Raw genomic sequence first — 17,230 nt, forward strand, 5'->3', positions numbered from 1 at the left:
AAGACAATATGTTGACAAAATTCTAAACGATTTAAAATGATAGAAAGTCTCCAGACATTGGGAATAGTGGGAACATGCCTCAACAAAATAAAGGCCATGTATAACAAACATCAACAGGAAATATCATTCTTAATGATGAAAAACTGAAAGTGTTTTAAGATCAGGAACAAGACAAATATCCTCACTCTTTACACTATTATGCAGTATAGTTTTGGAAGTAGTAATCTTGGCAATTATAAGAATAAATAAAATGAATCCAAATTGCAAAAGAGGTAACACAGTGACTCTATGCATAGGACATTTTAGTATATAAAGAAATTCATAAAGATGCCACCAGAAATCTAATACAACTAACCAATTAATTTTGGAAGGTTGCAGGATATAAAATTAATGCACAGAAATCTTGTGCATTCCTATACATTAACAAAGAAAAATCAGAAAATGAAATTAAGGAAAGAATCCCATTTGCCATCACAATTTAAAAAAAAAAAAAAAAAGGTTTAAATAACTAAGAATGAACCCACCTAAGGAAGCCGAAGACCTGCACTCAGTAAACCATAATGAAAAAAAAAAAAAAAAAAAAAAAAGAAAGACACAAATGGAGAGATATAACATGTCTGTGAATGGGAAGAATGAATATGGTGAAAATTATTATACTAACCAAAGGAATCCACAGAATCAGTAAAATCCTTATCAAATACCAGTAGCATTTTTCACAGAATTAGAAAATGTTAGAAAATTAGAAAAATGTTTTACAATTTGTATAGGAACAAAAAACACCCCAATTAGCCAAAGCAATTTTGAGAAATAAAAGCAGAGCTGTGGGAATCAGGTTCCATGATGACAGACTGTATTCCAAAGCTACAATAAACAATACAGTATGATATTGGAACAAAACCACAAATATAGATCAATAGTTCAAGAAGGAAAGCCCAAAGATTAAATCTATACACCTATGGTAACCTAATCTATTGCAAAGGAGGCTCAAAAATACAAGGAGAACAGACAGTCTGTTTAATAATTGGTGCCAGGAAAACTGCACAGATACATTCGAGAGAATGAAATTAGAACACTGTTTGACATCATCAGTTCACTTCAGTTCAGTCGCTCAGTTGTGTCTGATGCTTTACAAGCCCATGAATCGCAGCATGCCAGGCCTCCCTGTCCATCACCAACTCCCGTAGTTCACTCAGACTCACGTCCATCCAGTCAGGGATGCCATCCAGCCATCTCATCCTCTATCGTCCCCTTCTCCTTCTGCCCCCAATCCCTCCCAGCATCAGAGTCTTTTCCAATGAGTCAACTCTTCACATGAGGTGGCTAAAGTACTGGAGTTTCAGCTTTAGCATCATTTCCTCCAAAAAATTATCAGGGCTGACCTCCTTTAGAATGGACTGGTTGGATTCCGTTGCAGTCAAAGGGAAACTCAAGAGTCTTCTCCAACACCACAGTTCAAAAGCATCAATTCTTTGGCATGCAGCTTTCTTCACAGTCCAACACTCACATCCATACATGACCACTGGATAAACAACAGTCTTGACTAGACGAACCTTTGTTGGCAAAGTAATGTCTCTGCTTTTCAATATGCTATCTAGGTTGGTCATAAATTTTCTTCCAAGGAGTAAGCATCTTTTAATTTCATGGCTGCAATCACCATCTGCAGTGATTTTGGAGCCCCCAAAAATAAAGTCTGACACTGTTTCCATTGTTTCCCCGTCTATTTCCCATTAAATGATGGGACCAGATGTCATGATCTTCATTTTCTGAATGTTGAGCTTTAAGCCAACTTTTTCACTCTCCTCTTTGACTTTCATCAAAAGGCTTTTTAGCTCCTCTTCACTTTCTGCCATAAAGGTGGTGTCATCTGCATATCTGAGGTTATTGATATTTCTCCGGGCAATCTGGATTCCAGCTTGTGTTTCTTCCAATCCAGCGTTTCTCATGATGTACTCTGCATAGAAGTTAAATAGGCGGGGTTACAATATACAGCCTTGACGTACTCCTTTTCCTAGTTAGAACAAGTCTGTTGTTTCATGTCCAGTTCTAACTGTTACTTCCTGCCCTGCATATATGACCTCACAAAGCATAAGAGTGTGGCCCCCTAGGGAGTGTTATATATAGGGCTGCTCTGGGGCTCTGGAGCAGACAACTGCGAGTCTTAAAAATGACTAAGATGATTGTGAAATCACAAGGCTCTAGAGCTATTATGGAATAGTTGACTCCAGATACCAAGGAGCAAAAGAAGATCTTTTACCAACTAAAGCCCAAAAGAAGTGTCAAAGTGAGCTGAATCCACCCAAGCTGCTCTGGCCCATTGATAGCACCCGCATAAGACCTCCTCCCCTGATATTGCATGGCACATACCCCTTCTCTGCCCACACCCCTTCCCCTCAATCTTTCAATTCCAAACATCATCACCCTCTTCCCCAAACCAAAGCCATTATTAACTCCTTTTCTTGTTTTATCCAGGTGGCCAGGGTAACCATGAGGATGAATAAGTAAATACAAGAAAAGCTGACCAAGAAATCTTCCCCAAAACTCCCATCTCAGAGAAACTTAAGAAAATAAGAGGCCCAAAACTCTGTAGACAGTGCCCCATGGTGAATGAAGAGCTGAATCAGAACGAACTAGAGGAGGTCCCAGAGGTCGTGAAGACCCCTGCCACTCCAGCTGGACCAGTGGGCAGCCAGTGAGATCATAGCTTGGCTTGAGGCCTCAGAAATATTGGGGGGTCTCGCCACTAAGGAATGGCCAACATATCAGACTTTGAATCTTTTACCAACACCATACGTTAATAATGAAAATTAAATAAATTCAACCTGAATGAAGTTATGTGTGTCTCTGAGCTCTCATTTAGATAGCGGGTGGCAGAGTTGGCAGGAAGGGATAAGTGTGTGAAGAGAGAGGGAAATGTTCCTGGTGTGTTGAAGGTGAGACCAGAGGATCCAGTTGGCAAGAAAGTAGTGGTAAGAACTGGGTTCAGAGTGATCCCCAAAGATACACTACCCATGGGAGGAGAGGAAGAGGACTTGGTGTTTCTCTGTGTGAGTGCAGAGGTGGGAACTTAGCTGGAGAGCCGTGTCATTTGTGGGGTTACAGTACCATTTGCTAAAGTGAAAATGAATTTGCTCAGTCGTGTCTGATGCTTTGTGACCCCATGGACTGCAGCCTATCAGGCTTTTCCATCCATGGGATTTTCCAGGCAAGAATATTGGAGTGTGTTGCCATTTCCTTTTCCAGGAGATCTTCCCGACCCAGAGATTAAACCTGGGTCTCCTGCATTGAAGGCAGACGCTTTACCGTCTAAACAATCAGGCAAGTCCACCATTTGCTAAAACGGCATACAAAGAAATTTTCCCTAGTGCACCTACCTCATACTACTGTTTATTACACCTCAAAATATGCTGTCAGGAACTAATAGCCTCAAAATCTCAATTTTACTTTCTAAAAGGTCATCCACAGGAGTGAAATAATGGTTGTTTTCGTTATGGAGATTTCTCAAAAAGCTAAAAAGTGGAAAAAAAAAAACCTAAAAAGTGAACAACACATGAGCTAACGATTCATTATTGGATATATATTAAAATTAACGCACAAAACCTTAATTAAAAAACACGTGCACCCCAAAGTTCTTTTAAATACATCATTCACCATGACATGGAAGTAACCTCAATGGCCATCAGATGATAGTAAGATGAATTGATAAGAATGTGTCATAAATGTACTATGGGACACTCATTGTTCCATTTCTAAGTCGTGTCCTCCTCTTTGCAACCCCATGTAATATACCCCTCCAGGCTCTCTGCGCATGGAATTATTCAGGCAATAATACTTCAGTGAGTTTTCATTTCCTTCCCAAGGGATCTTCCTTACTTAGCGATTGAGCCCATAACTCCTGATTGACAGGAAGATTCTTTTCCACTGAGCCACCAAGAAGACCTGTGGAATACTACTCAGCCATAAAAAGAATAAAATATTGTCGTTTGCAGCAACATGGAAGGTATAATACTGAGTAAAGCAACTTTGACAGAAAAAGACCAATACTGTATTATATCACTTTTTGAATCTAAAAATGTCACAAATTAGTAAATTTAACATGGAGGCTTACAGAAATAGAGAACAATCTACTGGTTGCCAGTGGTGGGGGAGGGGGGGCAACACAGCACTTGAAGACTAGGAGGCACAGAGTGTGGGGGATACAGCCAGCAATCTGTATAAACATAAATGGAAAGCCTGGCTTGGACAATTTTGATCATTACTAGTATGCCAGATACGAGCAATTGTGTTGCAGTTTGAGCATTCTTTGGCATTGCTTGTCTTTGGAATTGAAATGAATACTGACCTTTCCCAGTGCCATCGCCACTGCTGAGTTTTCAAATTTTGCTAGCATATTGTATGCAACAGTTTCACAACATCGCCTTTTAGGATTGGGAATAGCTCAACTGGAATATTATCACTTCCGCTAGCTTTGTTCATAGTGATGCTTCCTAAGGACCACTTGACTTCACATTTCTGGATATCTGGCTCTAGGTGACTGATCACACATGCATGATAATCAATCTGGGTCATGAAGATCTATTTTGTACAGTTCTTCTCTGTATTCTTGCCACCTCTTCTTAGTATCTTCTGCTTCTGTTAGATCCATATAATTTCTGTCCTTTACTGAGCCCATATTTGCATGAGATGTTCCCTTGGTATCTCTAATATTCTTGAAAAGATCTCTAGTCTTTCCCATTCTATTGTTTTCCTATATTTCTTTGCACTGATCACTAAGGAAAACTTTCTTCTCCCTCCTTACTATTCTTTGGAACTCTGCATTCAAATGGGTGTGTCTTTCCTTGTTTCATTTGCTTTTCCATTTTCTTCCTTTCACAGTTATTTATAAGGCCCCCTGAGGCAGTCTTTTGCTTTTTTGCCATTCTTTTTCTTGGAAATGGTCTTGATCTCTGTCTCCTGTACAATGTCATAAACCTCTGTCTATAGTTCATCAGGCACTCTGTTTATCAAATCTAGTCCCTTAAGTCTATTTCTCACTTCCGAGTATAATTGATAGGGATTTGATTTAGGTCATACCTGAGTGATTTATTCGTTTTCCCTCTTTTCTTCAATTTAAGTCTGAATTTTGTAATACAGAGTTCATTACCTGAGCCACAGTCAGCTCCTGGCCTTGTTTTTGCTGACTGTATATAGCTTCTCTTTCTTTGGATCCAAAGAATGTAATCAATCTGATTTCAGTGTTGACCATCTATGGTGATGTCCATGTGTAGAATCTTCTCTTGTGTTGCTGCAAGAGAGTGCTTGTGATGAACAGTGCATTGTCTTGGCAAAACTCTTTTAGCCTTTGCCCTGCTTAGTTCTGTACACCAAGGCCTAATTTCTCTGTTACTCCAGGTGTTTCTTGACTTTCTACTTTTGCATTCCAGTCCCTATAATGAAAAGGACATCTTTTTCTGAAGTTAGTTCTAAAGGTCTTGTAAGGCTTCATAGAACTGTTCAAATTCAGCTTCCTCAGCATTAATTGTCGAGGCATATACTTGGATTACTGTGATATTGAATGGCTTGCCTTGGAAATGAACACAAATCATTCTGTCGTTTTTGAGATTGTATCCAAGTACTGTATTTCAGACTCTTTTGTTGATTATGATGGTTGCTCCATTTCTTCTAAGGCAACTGAGTTAAATTCACCCATTCCAGTCCATTTTAGTTTGCTGATTCCTAAAATATCTATGTTCACTGTTGCCATCTCCTGTTTGACCACTTTCAATTTGCCTAGATTCATGGACCTAACATTCTAGGTTTCTATGCAATATTGCTCTTTACAGCATCAGACCTTGCTTCCATCACCAGTCACATCGACAGCATGGTGTTTTTGCATTGGTACCATCTCTTCATTCTTTCTGGATTTATTTCTCCACTGATCTCCAGGAGTATACTGGGCACCTACAAACCTGGGGAGTTAATCTTTCAGTGTGTCTTATCGTTTTGCTTTTTCATACTGTTAATGGGGTTTTCAAGGCAACAATATTGAAGTGCTTTGCCATTGCCTTCTCCAGTGGGCCTCGTTTGTCAGACCTCTCCACCTTGAAGCAAGGCACATGGCATGGTTCATAGTTTCACTGAGTTAGACAAGGCTATGGTACATGTGATTAGATTGATTAGTTTTCTGTAATTGTTTCAGTCTGTCTGCCCTCTCTCAGCATCTATGTATGTGGTACACACTACATCTTTACCACATACATACCACATCTTCATCCATTCTTCTATCCTCTGATGGCCATTTAGATTGCTTCCATGTCTTGGTGAATTGTGTGCTTCAAGGGACATGGGGGTATATGTGTCTTTTTAATTAACACAGTCTTTTAAAATATATATCCAAAAATTACATTGCTAGGTCATGTGTATATTGTCACCCTGTTTTTTTAACATATACACAGAGTAGCTAAAGTGAAATGCAAGGCTGAATAAAGGACAAGCTGTATTAAGATTGTCAGGAGAAATAACAATAACATGAGATAAGAAGATGACACCATCCTTATGGAAGAAAGTGAAGAGGAACTAAAGAGCCTCTTGATAAAAGTGAAAGAGAGTGAAAAACCTGCTTAAACACCAACGTTAAAAAAAAAACAAAAAAACAATAAAAAAAAAACAAAAAACAAAACAGCAACTAAGAACATGGCATCCGGTCCCATCACTTCATGGCAAATAGGTGGGGAAAGAATGGAAAGAGTGACAGACTTTATTTTCTTGGGCTCCAAAATGACCACAGATGGTGACTGTAGCCATGAAATTAAAATACATTTCCTCCTTGGAAGCAATCAAGGAGCTTCTATGACCAACTTAGACAGCCTATTAAAAAACAGAGACATTACTTTTCTGACAAAGGCCCATCCAAAGAAATGTATGCCTTTTCCAGAAGTCAAGCATGGATGAAAGAAATAAAGCATGGATGAAAGAAATCAAAGACAACATAAACAGATGGAGAGATGTTCTATATTCCAGGGTAGGAAGAATCAATATTATGAAAACATCTATGCTACCAAATGCAATTTACAGATTCATTGCAACACCAATCAAACTACCAATGGCATTTTTTTCCACAGCAGTAGAACAAAATATTTCACAACTCATATGGAAACATGAAAGACCCCGAATAGTCAAAGCAGTCTTGAGAAAGAACAATGGAGCTGAATGAATCAAGCTTTCTGACTTCAAATTATACTACAAAGCTACAATTATCGAGAACAAGATAGAATGGCCAGACATAAACCCATCTACCTATGAGTACCTTATTTTTGACAAAAGAGGCAAGAATATGCAATGGGCAAAGACAGCCTCTTCAATAAGTGGTGTGGGGAAAACTGGACAGCTATACATAAAGAAATGAAATTAGAACACTCCCTAACACCAAGCTATAATACTCTTAGAGGAAAACCAAGGCAGATCATTCGATGATATAAATCAAAACAAGGTCCTTTTTGACCCACATTCTAGAGTAGTGAAAATAAAAACAGAAGTAAACAAGTGAGACCTGATTAAACTTAAATCCTTTTTCACAGCTAGGGAAACTATAAGCAAGGTGAAAAGAGATCCCTCAGAATGGGGGGAAATTATAGCAAATGAAACAAATTTATTTGGTATTAATTTACTCACCATTCATTTCCAAAATATATGTGCATCTCATACAAATCAATTCTAGAAAAAGAAACAACCCAATCAAATGTGAGAAAATAAAAAAAGTGGGAAAAAGACATAAACAGACTTTTCTTCAAAGAAAATGTATGTCTTTTCTTCAGAGATGAACACATGACCAACCACATGAAAAATGCTCAATATCACTCATTACTGTAGAAATTCACATCAAAACTACAATGAGATATCATCCCACAAGAGTCAGAATGCTCATCATCAAAAAGTGTACAAACAATAAATGCTGGAGACATTGTGAAGTAAACGGAACCCTCTTCCATTGTTTGTGGAAATGCAAATTGATACAGTCAATATGGAAGTTGGTATAGCGATTCCTTAAAACATTAGAAATAAAACCACTGCATGACCAATCCCACTCCTAGGCATATAACCTGAGGAAACCAAAATTGAAAGAGACACATGTATCTCATTTTTCACTGAAGCACTATTTACAATAGGCTGACATGGAAGCAATGTATGTGTCCATTGATAGATGAATGGATAAAGAAGTTGTGGTACATATACATGATTAAATACTGAGTTCAGTCACTCAGGTGTATCTGACTCTACAATCCCATGGACTGCAGCATGCCTGGCTTTCCTGTCCATCACAAACACACAGAGCTTGCTAAAACTCATGTGCATAGAGTCAGTGATGCTACTCAAACATCTCATCTCCTTTTGTTCCCTTCTATGCTGGTATTCAATCTTTCCCAGCATCAGGGTCTTTTCAGATGAGTTAGTTTTTCACATCAGGTGGCTAATGTATTGGAGCATAAGCTTCAGTGTCAGTCCTTTCAATGAATATTCAGAACTGATTGCTTTGGGATTGACTGGTTAGATCACCTTGCTATTCAAAGGACTCTCAAGACTGTTCTCCAACACTATAGTTCAAAAGCATCAATTCTTAGGCACTCAGCTTTCTTTATAGTTCAACTCTCACATTCATACATGATTAGTGGAAAAGGTATTTTTTGACTATGAGGCCCTTTGTTGGCAAGTAATGTCTCTGCTCTTTAATATGCTGTCAAGTTTAATCAAAGCTTTTCCTCCAAGAAGCAAGCGTCTTTTAATACCATGGCTGCTGTCACCATCTGCAGTTATCCGCCCCCCCAACCCCCACCCACCAAATAAAGTCTGTATCTGTTTCCATTGTTTCTGCATCCACCTATTTGCCATGAAGTCAGGGGACCGGGTGCCATGATCTTAGTTTTGTGAATATTGAGTTTTAAACCAACATTTTCATTTTCCCTTTCATTTTCAACAAGAGGCTCTTTTGTTCTTCTTTGTTTTTTGCCATAAGGATGGTGTCATCTGAATACCTGATTTTACTGATATTTCTCCCAGCAGTCTTGATTCTAACTTGTGCTCTATCCAGCCCAGCATTTTGCATGAGGTACTTTGATTACAATCAATAAACATGGTGATGAAATACAGACTTGTTACACTCCTTTCCCAGTTTGCAACCAATCTGTTGTTCCATGTCAAGTTCTACCTGTTGCTTCTTGACCAGCAAAAGATTTCTCAGGAGGCAGTTCAGATGTTCTGGCATTCCCATCACCTTCAGAATTTTCCACAGTTTGTTGTGATCCACACAGTTAATGATTTGGCACAGTCAATAACACAGGCATTTCTTTTTCTTTCTTTTTTTTTTTTTAACTCTCTCTCTCTCTTTTTTTTTTTTTTTTTCTTGATAATGCAGTGGATATTGGCAATTTAATGTTTAGTTCTTCTGGCTCATCTAAATTCAAAATGAACATCTGGAAATTCACAGATCACATACTGTTGAAGCCTGGCTTGGAGAATTTTGAGCATTGTTTTGCCAACGTGTGACATGAGTACAATTGCACGTTAATTTGAGCATTCTTTGGCATTGCCTTATTTTGGGATTGGAATGAAAATTGACCTTTACCAGTCCTGTGGCCACAGTTGAGTTTCCAAATTTACTATGATATGAGTACAGCACTTCCACAGAATCATCTTTTAGGATTTGAAATAGCTCAAATGGAATTCTATCATCTCTACTAGCTTCATTCATAGCAATTTTGTTTTAGGCCCATTTGACTTTGAATTCCAGGATATCCGGCCCTAGGTGAGTGATCACACCTCCATCCATTGTTTTCAAGGTACTTTGACTATCGGATCTATTCCTTTGAATCTAATTGTCATTTCCACTGTATAATGTAAAGTTATTTGATTTAATTCCTACTTGAGTGGTCTGGTGGTTTTCCCTACTTTCCTCAATTTAATTGTGAATTTGGCAGTAAGGTGTTCAGTGCATAGATATTTGCATTGTTATGTCTTCCTCTTGGATTTATCCCTTGATCATTATGTAGTGTCTTTCCTTATATCTTAAAGTATTCTTATTTTTAGGTCTGATTTTCTGGTATGAGGATAGCTGTTCCAGCTTTCTTCTTTCCATTTGCATAGAATATATGTTCCATCCTCTGACCTTCAGTCTATATATGTCTTTACATCTGAAGTTGGTTTCTTCTAGACAGCATAATATGGGTCTTGTTTTTGTATCTATTCAGCAAGTCTATGTCTTTTGGTTGGAGCATTTATTCTGCTTAAATTTAAAGTAATTACTAAGCTACAAAAGGTTTTTTCTTTTTTACCAGAATTTGAACGAATAATTTCACAATTTGTATGGAAGTGCAAAAAAATCTTAAATACTGAAAACAGTTTTGAGAAAGAAAAATGGAACTAGAGGAATCAACCTTCCTGATTTCAGCTTACATTACAAAGCTGCAGTCATCAAAAGAGTATGGTACTGGCACAAAGACTGAAATATAGATAAATGGAACATTAAAAAAAAAAAAAAAAAAGCCCAGCAATAAATCCACACATCTATGGACATATTATTTTTGACAATGGAGGGAAGAATGTATCATGAAGAAAAGACCATCTATTTAATGAGTGGTGCTGGGAAAACTGGTCAACCACTTGTAAACCTGAATATATAAAACTCCTAGAGGAAAACTTAGGGAAAACACTCTCTGACATAAATCACAGAAGGATCCTCTATGATCCACCGTGCAAAGTAAAGGAAATAAAAGTAAATATAAATAGTTCAGTTCATTTCAGTTCAGTCACTCAGCCATGTCTGACTCTTTGTGACCCCATGAATCACAGCACACCAGGTCCCTCTCTCCATTACCAACCAATTCCTGGAGTTCACTCAAACTCATGTCCATCGAGTCGGCAATGCCATCCAGCCATCTCATCCTCTGACTGAGCAACTGAACCGAACTGAACTGAGGGTAAGCTAGCAGTGGATATGGAAATGGATGAAAAGTGAAAATGTTAGTTACTCAGTCGTGTCTCACTCTTTGCGACTCTATGGATTGTGTAGCCCACCAAGCTCCTCTGTGCTAGGGATTCTCCAGTCAAGAATACTGCAGTGGGTTGCCATTCCCTTCTCCAAGGGATCTTTCCAACCCAGGGATTGAACCTGGATATCTTGCATTGCAAGCAGATTCTTTACTTGCCCTCACCCATGTCTTCTTTATCCTCTGCATTGCAGGCAGATTCTTTACCTGCCTGATCCAAATGTCTAATAAGAATATGAAAAGATCAATGCCTTGGTGTAGCTTCCAAAACAAGCAGTCTTTGTTTTTCTGCTATTTTATTACAGACTGCTGGTTTAAAAGGTTTTGTTAATTTATTTGCTGCTGCTGTCTGAAAAGATTGTATCTCTTTGTATATGGTAATTTCCTTTAATAGTTCCATAAAAATAGTTTGCAATGTGAAATTAGTATTTCTCCATATCACCATTTCAGCATTTTCAGACATTTTTTCTTAATGTTTATGAAATAAGTATTTCTCAATATCGCCGTTTGAGTATTTTCACACACCTTTTTTGTTTAATGTTAGTGTGAATTGTATTTTGCCCCCATATGGCAGTTTGTGTGCCCATGTATGTGTGCACCATGTGTGTACCTCCTGTTCTCTGGTGTGATACGCCAGAGTACTGCCTAATGTGTGTCTTCATCTGATGTCTGCCTGTTTGCAATTGCAGCGGGGACTGGCATGCCCAGACATGGGTTGATTAATTCCTTAAATTCACTGAAGGGAGATAATCCGTGCCCTTGATAGAAGGGCATAGTCAGGTTCCAGGGAGAGAGGTTCCCTGAACTTTTGGCTCATTCTTCTCCCTTGCTTCCCCTAGACCAGCAGATGGGCCAGCGTGTGGAAGATGGCCCAGGAGCACCGTGGGATGCCAGGCAAACCTCTGAACACCGTGGCTCCTGGGAAGGACTCCAGTTGTCCCTGGAGGCCCCTGGCCAGGTGGGCACCCTTTCTCATGATTACCGGTACTGGGAGCCACTTGCAGGCAGGTGTCTGGGCCCCTGAGCTCTGCCCAGCTGGCAAGGAGACCCTCTCTGCAGTGGCCACTGCCACCCAGGCATGAGCTCTGGCTGTCAGGGGGCAGGCTTGGCTGGGCCTGCACCTCGGTGGCCTGCTCAGAGGCAGTGTACAGGGACCCTGTGGCCAGGCCCAGACTGGAGGCACTGCTTCCTGCCCAGTTCTGGCCCCTGCAGACTTCCCCCATGGACATCTTGCACTCAGCTTTGCCTGTTTGCTCCGCAGAAGGTGAAGGACAAGCCTCTTCATCTCATCCAGGATGGGAACATTGCTAGGTAGTGCCTCTACTCTCTTGCCCTGTTTAAGACTCCCGGCAACTGTGGGAGGGTCCCGTGCATCATTCTTGTGTGTGAACATGAGTCCCCTCATCCCCGCGCCCCCTCCCAACCCCCCATCACCTCTGGCAGCCTGGGACTAACATGGAGAGAACCCTCCCAACCCCCACTTCCTCCAGTGGTCACTTGGATTTTTAACTTGCTGGCGATTTTCCTCGGTCAGCACGAGGGTCAGCACGAGGGTTACAGTACAGTACAGTCATTCAGTTGTGTCTGATTCTTTGGGACCCCATGGATTGTAGCATGCCAGTCCTCCCTGTCCATTACCAACTATCACAGCTTACCCAAACTCATGTCCATCAAGGGAGTGATACATCTAGCTATCTCATCCTATGTCATCTTCTCCTGCCTTACATCTTTCTCAAAACCAGGGTCCTTTCCAATGAGTTGATTTTTCACATCAAGTGGCCCAAGTATTGGAGTTTCAGCTTCAGCATTAGTCCTTCCAATGAATATTCAGGGATGATTTCTTTTAGGATGGACTGGTTGGATCTCCATGCAGTCCAAAGGACTCTCAAGAGTCTTCTCCAACATCACAGTTTAAAAGCACTCTGAATAAAAATGAATCCACTCCCATTCCAAAACAAAGAATCTTCCTTTGAAATCTGGGACATTCTAAGGTTGGTTTGTATGTTTGTTACAAGGTGGGGCCATGCCTAGTAACAGGCATGAGCCTGAGATTTGACAGCTCACAAAAGTGTTGGTAGAAGTTTTCCTTGAGACTGTTTTCAGTTTTGCAGTGTGTGTCTGTGAGGAGGGACCCAGGAGGGCTACTTCAGGGTCATTGAGTCACCTCAGGTATCTCGGGCTATGAGAATCTCCGTGTGAGCAGTGTGGCTTATCAGACCTAGAGTGGCATGCAGGGGCTTTCCTCATAGCTCAGTCAGTGAAGAGTCTGCCTCCAATGCAGGAGAAGAAAGTGAAAGCGAAATCACTCAGTCATGTCCAACTCTTTGTGACCCCGTGGACTGCAGCACCATCCTCCTCTGCCCATGGGATTTTCCAGGCAAGAATACTGGAGTGGGCTGCCATCTCCTTCTCCAGAGGATTTTCCCGACTCAGGGATCAAACCTGGGTCCCCTGCACTATAGGCAGACACTTTACCATCTGAGCCATCAGGTAAGTCAGACCCAGGTTCCATTCCTGGGTCAGGAAGATCCCCTGGAGAAGGGAATGGCAACCCACTCCAGTATTCTTGCCTGGAGAATCCCATGGGCAGAGGAACCTTGTGGGTAACAGTCCATGGGGGTCACATGTGTCAGACACGACTGAGCAACTAGAGAGAGAGAAAGAGATGCAGGCTGAGGGATCCCTTGGAACTGGGTGCTGCGTGGGATCAGGCCCTGTGGGCAGACCTGTCCAGACTCACATGGAAGGAGCCTGCACAGGAGCCCAGTCCTGGCCTACACCAAGTCTTGCAGTCCTCTGGGTCCCAATTCTCAGCAGGAATGGATGTGACCCGGTTTGTTCTCATGTAGAGGAAGCAGATCATCAAACTTCCTGAATGTGGCAGTCTACATGTGTTTCAAGAGGAGAGGTAATTGTGCTCAGAAATGACCTTGAAGGCCTGCTTGGTCTAAAAGTCTATCACAAGCTGCAGAGGATTTGTTTCTATTGCTTCCCCCTCCCCACCCCCCAATCAAGTTTCCCCACAAAGCGAGTGTTCGGGTAGAGATTTAAATACATGCTGAATACCTGTTCACTTGTGGCTCAACTGGTAAAGAATCTGCCTGTAATATGGGAGACCAGGGTTCAATCGCTGGGCTGGGAAGATCCCCTGGAGAAGGGAAAGGCTACCCACTCCAGTATTCACGCCTGAAGAATCCCATGGATGGGGTTGAAAAGAGTCAGACAAGACTGAAGGACTTCCACTTCTCTTCAAGCCACCAGTAGGTGGGAAAGGCTTCTACATGTGGAGTGAAAAGAATGGAATGAAAAGGGAGTTTTGCTTGTGCTTTCTTATGTGGGTGTGATGCTGAAATTTTTCTTCTGAAATTTAGCATCTTAAGGCAGAGGAGGGTCAGGAGATTCAAGTTGCAGGGCCAGGGGCAGGAAATTCTAGATTTCTTCTCCCCATCCTGGAATGTGTGACCTGGATGGGCCCATCTTTGAGTCAGGCTCCCCTGTCTGGAATGCCCCCCAGGACCAGCCGATTTGCTCATCTGAGTTCTGATCATGAGCCATGGCTGGGTGCATGCCAAGTCTCCAGTGAACGACCCTTATCTTGGCAGAATTGAGTGGGTGAGGGAAAACAACACCAAGGTGAAGATGATGTTCATCAAGATAGTTCACTCGGATAGCCAGCCTGAGGAGAATTGTTAGGCAATGGCCCATCCCCAAGATGCCTCCATTGCCCTGTGGCCTCGAGCAGAACCAGATCAAGATTCTCAGCACATCAGAGCAGTCCTACTCATGCTTCTGCCCCTACAGCTGCCAGGTTCCCAAGCCTCAGCCCCTCGGCACCCTGGGCCCTCCTGCCAAGGCCGGCCAGGCCTCCCCTCCAGGGCTCAGCTACATGAAGCCCAAACACAGGACCACCAATTAACTCAAGTCAGAAGAGTTGGCCCATGAGATCTCTGGGCAGGGATAACTCACTGGCAGACATCCTGGACCCCTGTGTGAGGATGAGTACCACATGAAACTTATGGAGAGCATTTTCCCCAAAGACAACCACCTCCTGGAAGGAGCACAGCAACAGAGGAAGTTGCTGCCTAAGTTAGGCTCACCTAGGATGGTAGAGGAGAAGTGTGTAGGCCACCCCTGACACTTCTGCCTCTGTCCTACCCAGAGAGCATTTTTACCTCTTGGGCTTCCAGGGTAAGGGGCCAGGGACCTATTTTTTTAATCTTTTCTCTTATATGCGTGATTTCCGGTGACAGATTTCTCCATAAGTGCTCGGCACTTTGGGATTTATTTATTTATTTATTTATTTTACACTTTCTCATTTAAATGTCCATTATTGGAACAATGGCATCAGTTGGGCAAAGATGTGAAAAGACATGTTTCTAGCAATGTCCATGTGTCCTTTTATTATAAGACAGCGGTCCTACTCTGCTGTCTCGCCTCAGGGCACTTGAAAATGTCGGGAGATGTTTCTTGTTGTCTCCCATGGGAGAGTGGAGGCCAGGGATGGTGCTCATCGACCTACAAGGGCACAGGACTATCCCCACACCCCCAACAACAAAGAACGGTCCAATGCCAAAGGTCAATGTTGCCAAGGTGCAGAAGCTTGTTACAGAGGAGTGAAATTTAAGACTATGAAGGATATATGCTTACAAAACAGGCCTTCTGTTAAAGTCCTTTTGTTATTATGTATTTAGCCAAGGGGGTGAATTTGCTGTAATTCATTCTGTAGTGGGTGGTAAGCTTCCCTGGTGGCTCAGATGCTTAAAGGCTCTGTAATGGGGGAGAACTGTGTTCAATCCCTGGGTTTGCAACATCCACTGGAGAAGGGAATGGCCACCCACTTCAGTATTCTGGCCTGGAGAATCACACAGACAGAGAAGCCTGGTGGGCTATACTCCCTGGTGGTCACCAAGAGTGGGATGCAACTGAGTGACCAATAATTTCACAAGTTTTCTTTTGTAAAAGACCCTCTCTAGCCTCTTGTATTCAGTCAGCTGCCCACAAAGGTGCATCTGCCTACATCTGTCCTGTTTGTGCACGTGGTATCAGTAAGCATCACTGACTTAACATAGGTGAGAGCACAAATGCAGTACAGCAGACAGGGGCTCAGAGGCTGCAAATGTGACTTTTGGTGGAAGGATGCCTGCTGAACCTGGGGCTTGTGGCCACACTGACAGTGGCAACAGACAGCTCCCCATAGACCTCAGGTTTCCCTGCAGAAAACTATCTGTAACTTCCTCTCCTGCAGGCAGGGCCCTGAGTGCCATTTGGCAGAGGGTTCTAGTTCTGAGTGGCTTTCCTGATGGCTCAGATTTTAAAGAGTATGCCTGCAATGCGGGAGACCCAAGTTAGATCCCTAGATTGAAGAAGATCCGCTGGAGAAGGCAATGTCAACCCACTCCAGAATCCTTGCCTGGAAGGTCCCATTGACAGAGGAGTCTGGCGGTCTACAGTCCATGGGCTCACAGAGAATCAGACTTGGCTGACAAACTTCACTTTCTAGTTCTGGCTTAGGTACCTACCTTGCCACATTCTTTTTTTTCTTGGTTGATTTTTTTTTTTTTTTTTTTTTTTTTTTGCATACCCCATAGCATGTGGGATCATTGCTTCCCAACCAAGAGATCAAACTCTTGTCCCCTGTGTTGAAAGACACAGTCTTAGCTACTGGACCACCAGGGAAGCCCACTCTGTCTCTGCATGGCTGTATTCTCTCTTTTGCTGGTAACTTTTTGATGGCCCCACGATTTGCAAATCTCAGCCGAGGTTTCAGGTGTATCTTTGTGCACATGATCAGAGCTAATGTGGATGTTCTGCTGTTTGGTTCTCCAGGCGGGAGGAGATCATCCTGCTGGTGACCGCACCCTCAGCCACCAACTCCACCTACTACAGCACATCGGCCCCCGTGGCAGACCTGCTGATAAAGATGAAGGATCTGCAGGAGCAGCTGGAGTGAGAAGATGACTCAGGGAGTGATTTGGACCGTAACCTGTCAGTGAAAAAGTTAGGGAGGCCAGAATCCAGATGATTACGAGCTGGCAGGAGGCAGGTGGTGACCCTTGGGTCCACCCCAGGCCTGGTCCTGCACAATAAGTCATTTGTGTTGGGTAGGACACTGACATTTGGACATGCATATGAATCCTTTTGTGGGAGAGTCTTCTGTCCTAAAATTGGGCCTCTTTACAGACATCCTGGAATGTGAAGTCAAGTGGGCCTTAGAA

At 42.1% G+C, this 17,230-nt stretch overlaps 1 pseudogene; it reads left to right on the forward strand.

Moving 5' to 3' along the window:
- Nucleotides 1-17,037, forward strand: part of LOC128070938 (protein Shroom2-like) — a 42,457-nt pseudogene extending 25,420 nt beyond the window's left edge.
- The last annotated feature ends 193 nt before the right edge of the window (nucleotides 17,038-17,230 follow it).

The sequence above is a fragment of the Budorcas taxicolor genome, chromosome Y, assembly GCF_023091745.1.
Source record: "Budorcas taxicolor isolate Tak-1 chromosome Y, Takin1.1, whole genome shotgun sequence".
In the NCBI taxonomy this organism is placed as follows: domain Eukaryota; kingdom Metazoa; phylum Chordata; class Mammalia; order Artiodactyla; family Bovidae; genus Budorcas; species Budorcas taxicolor.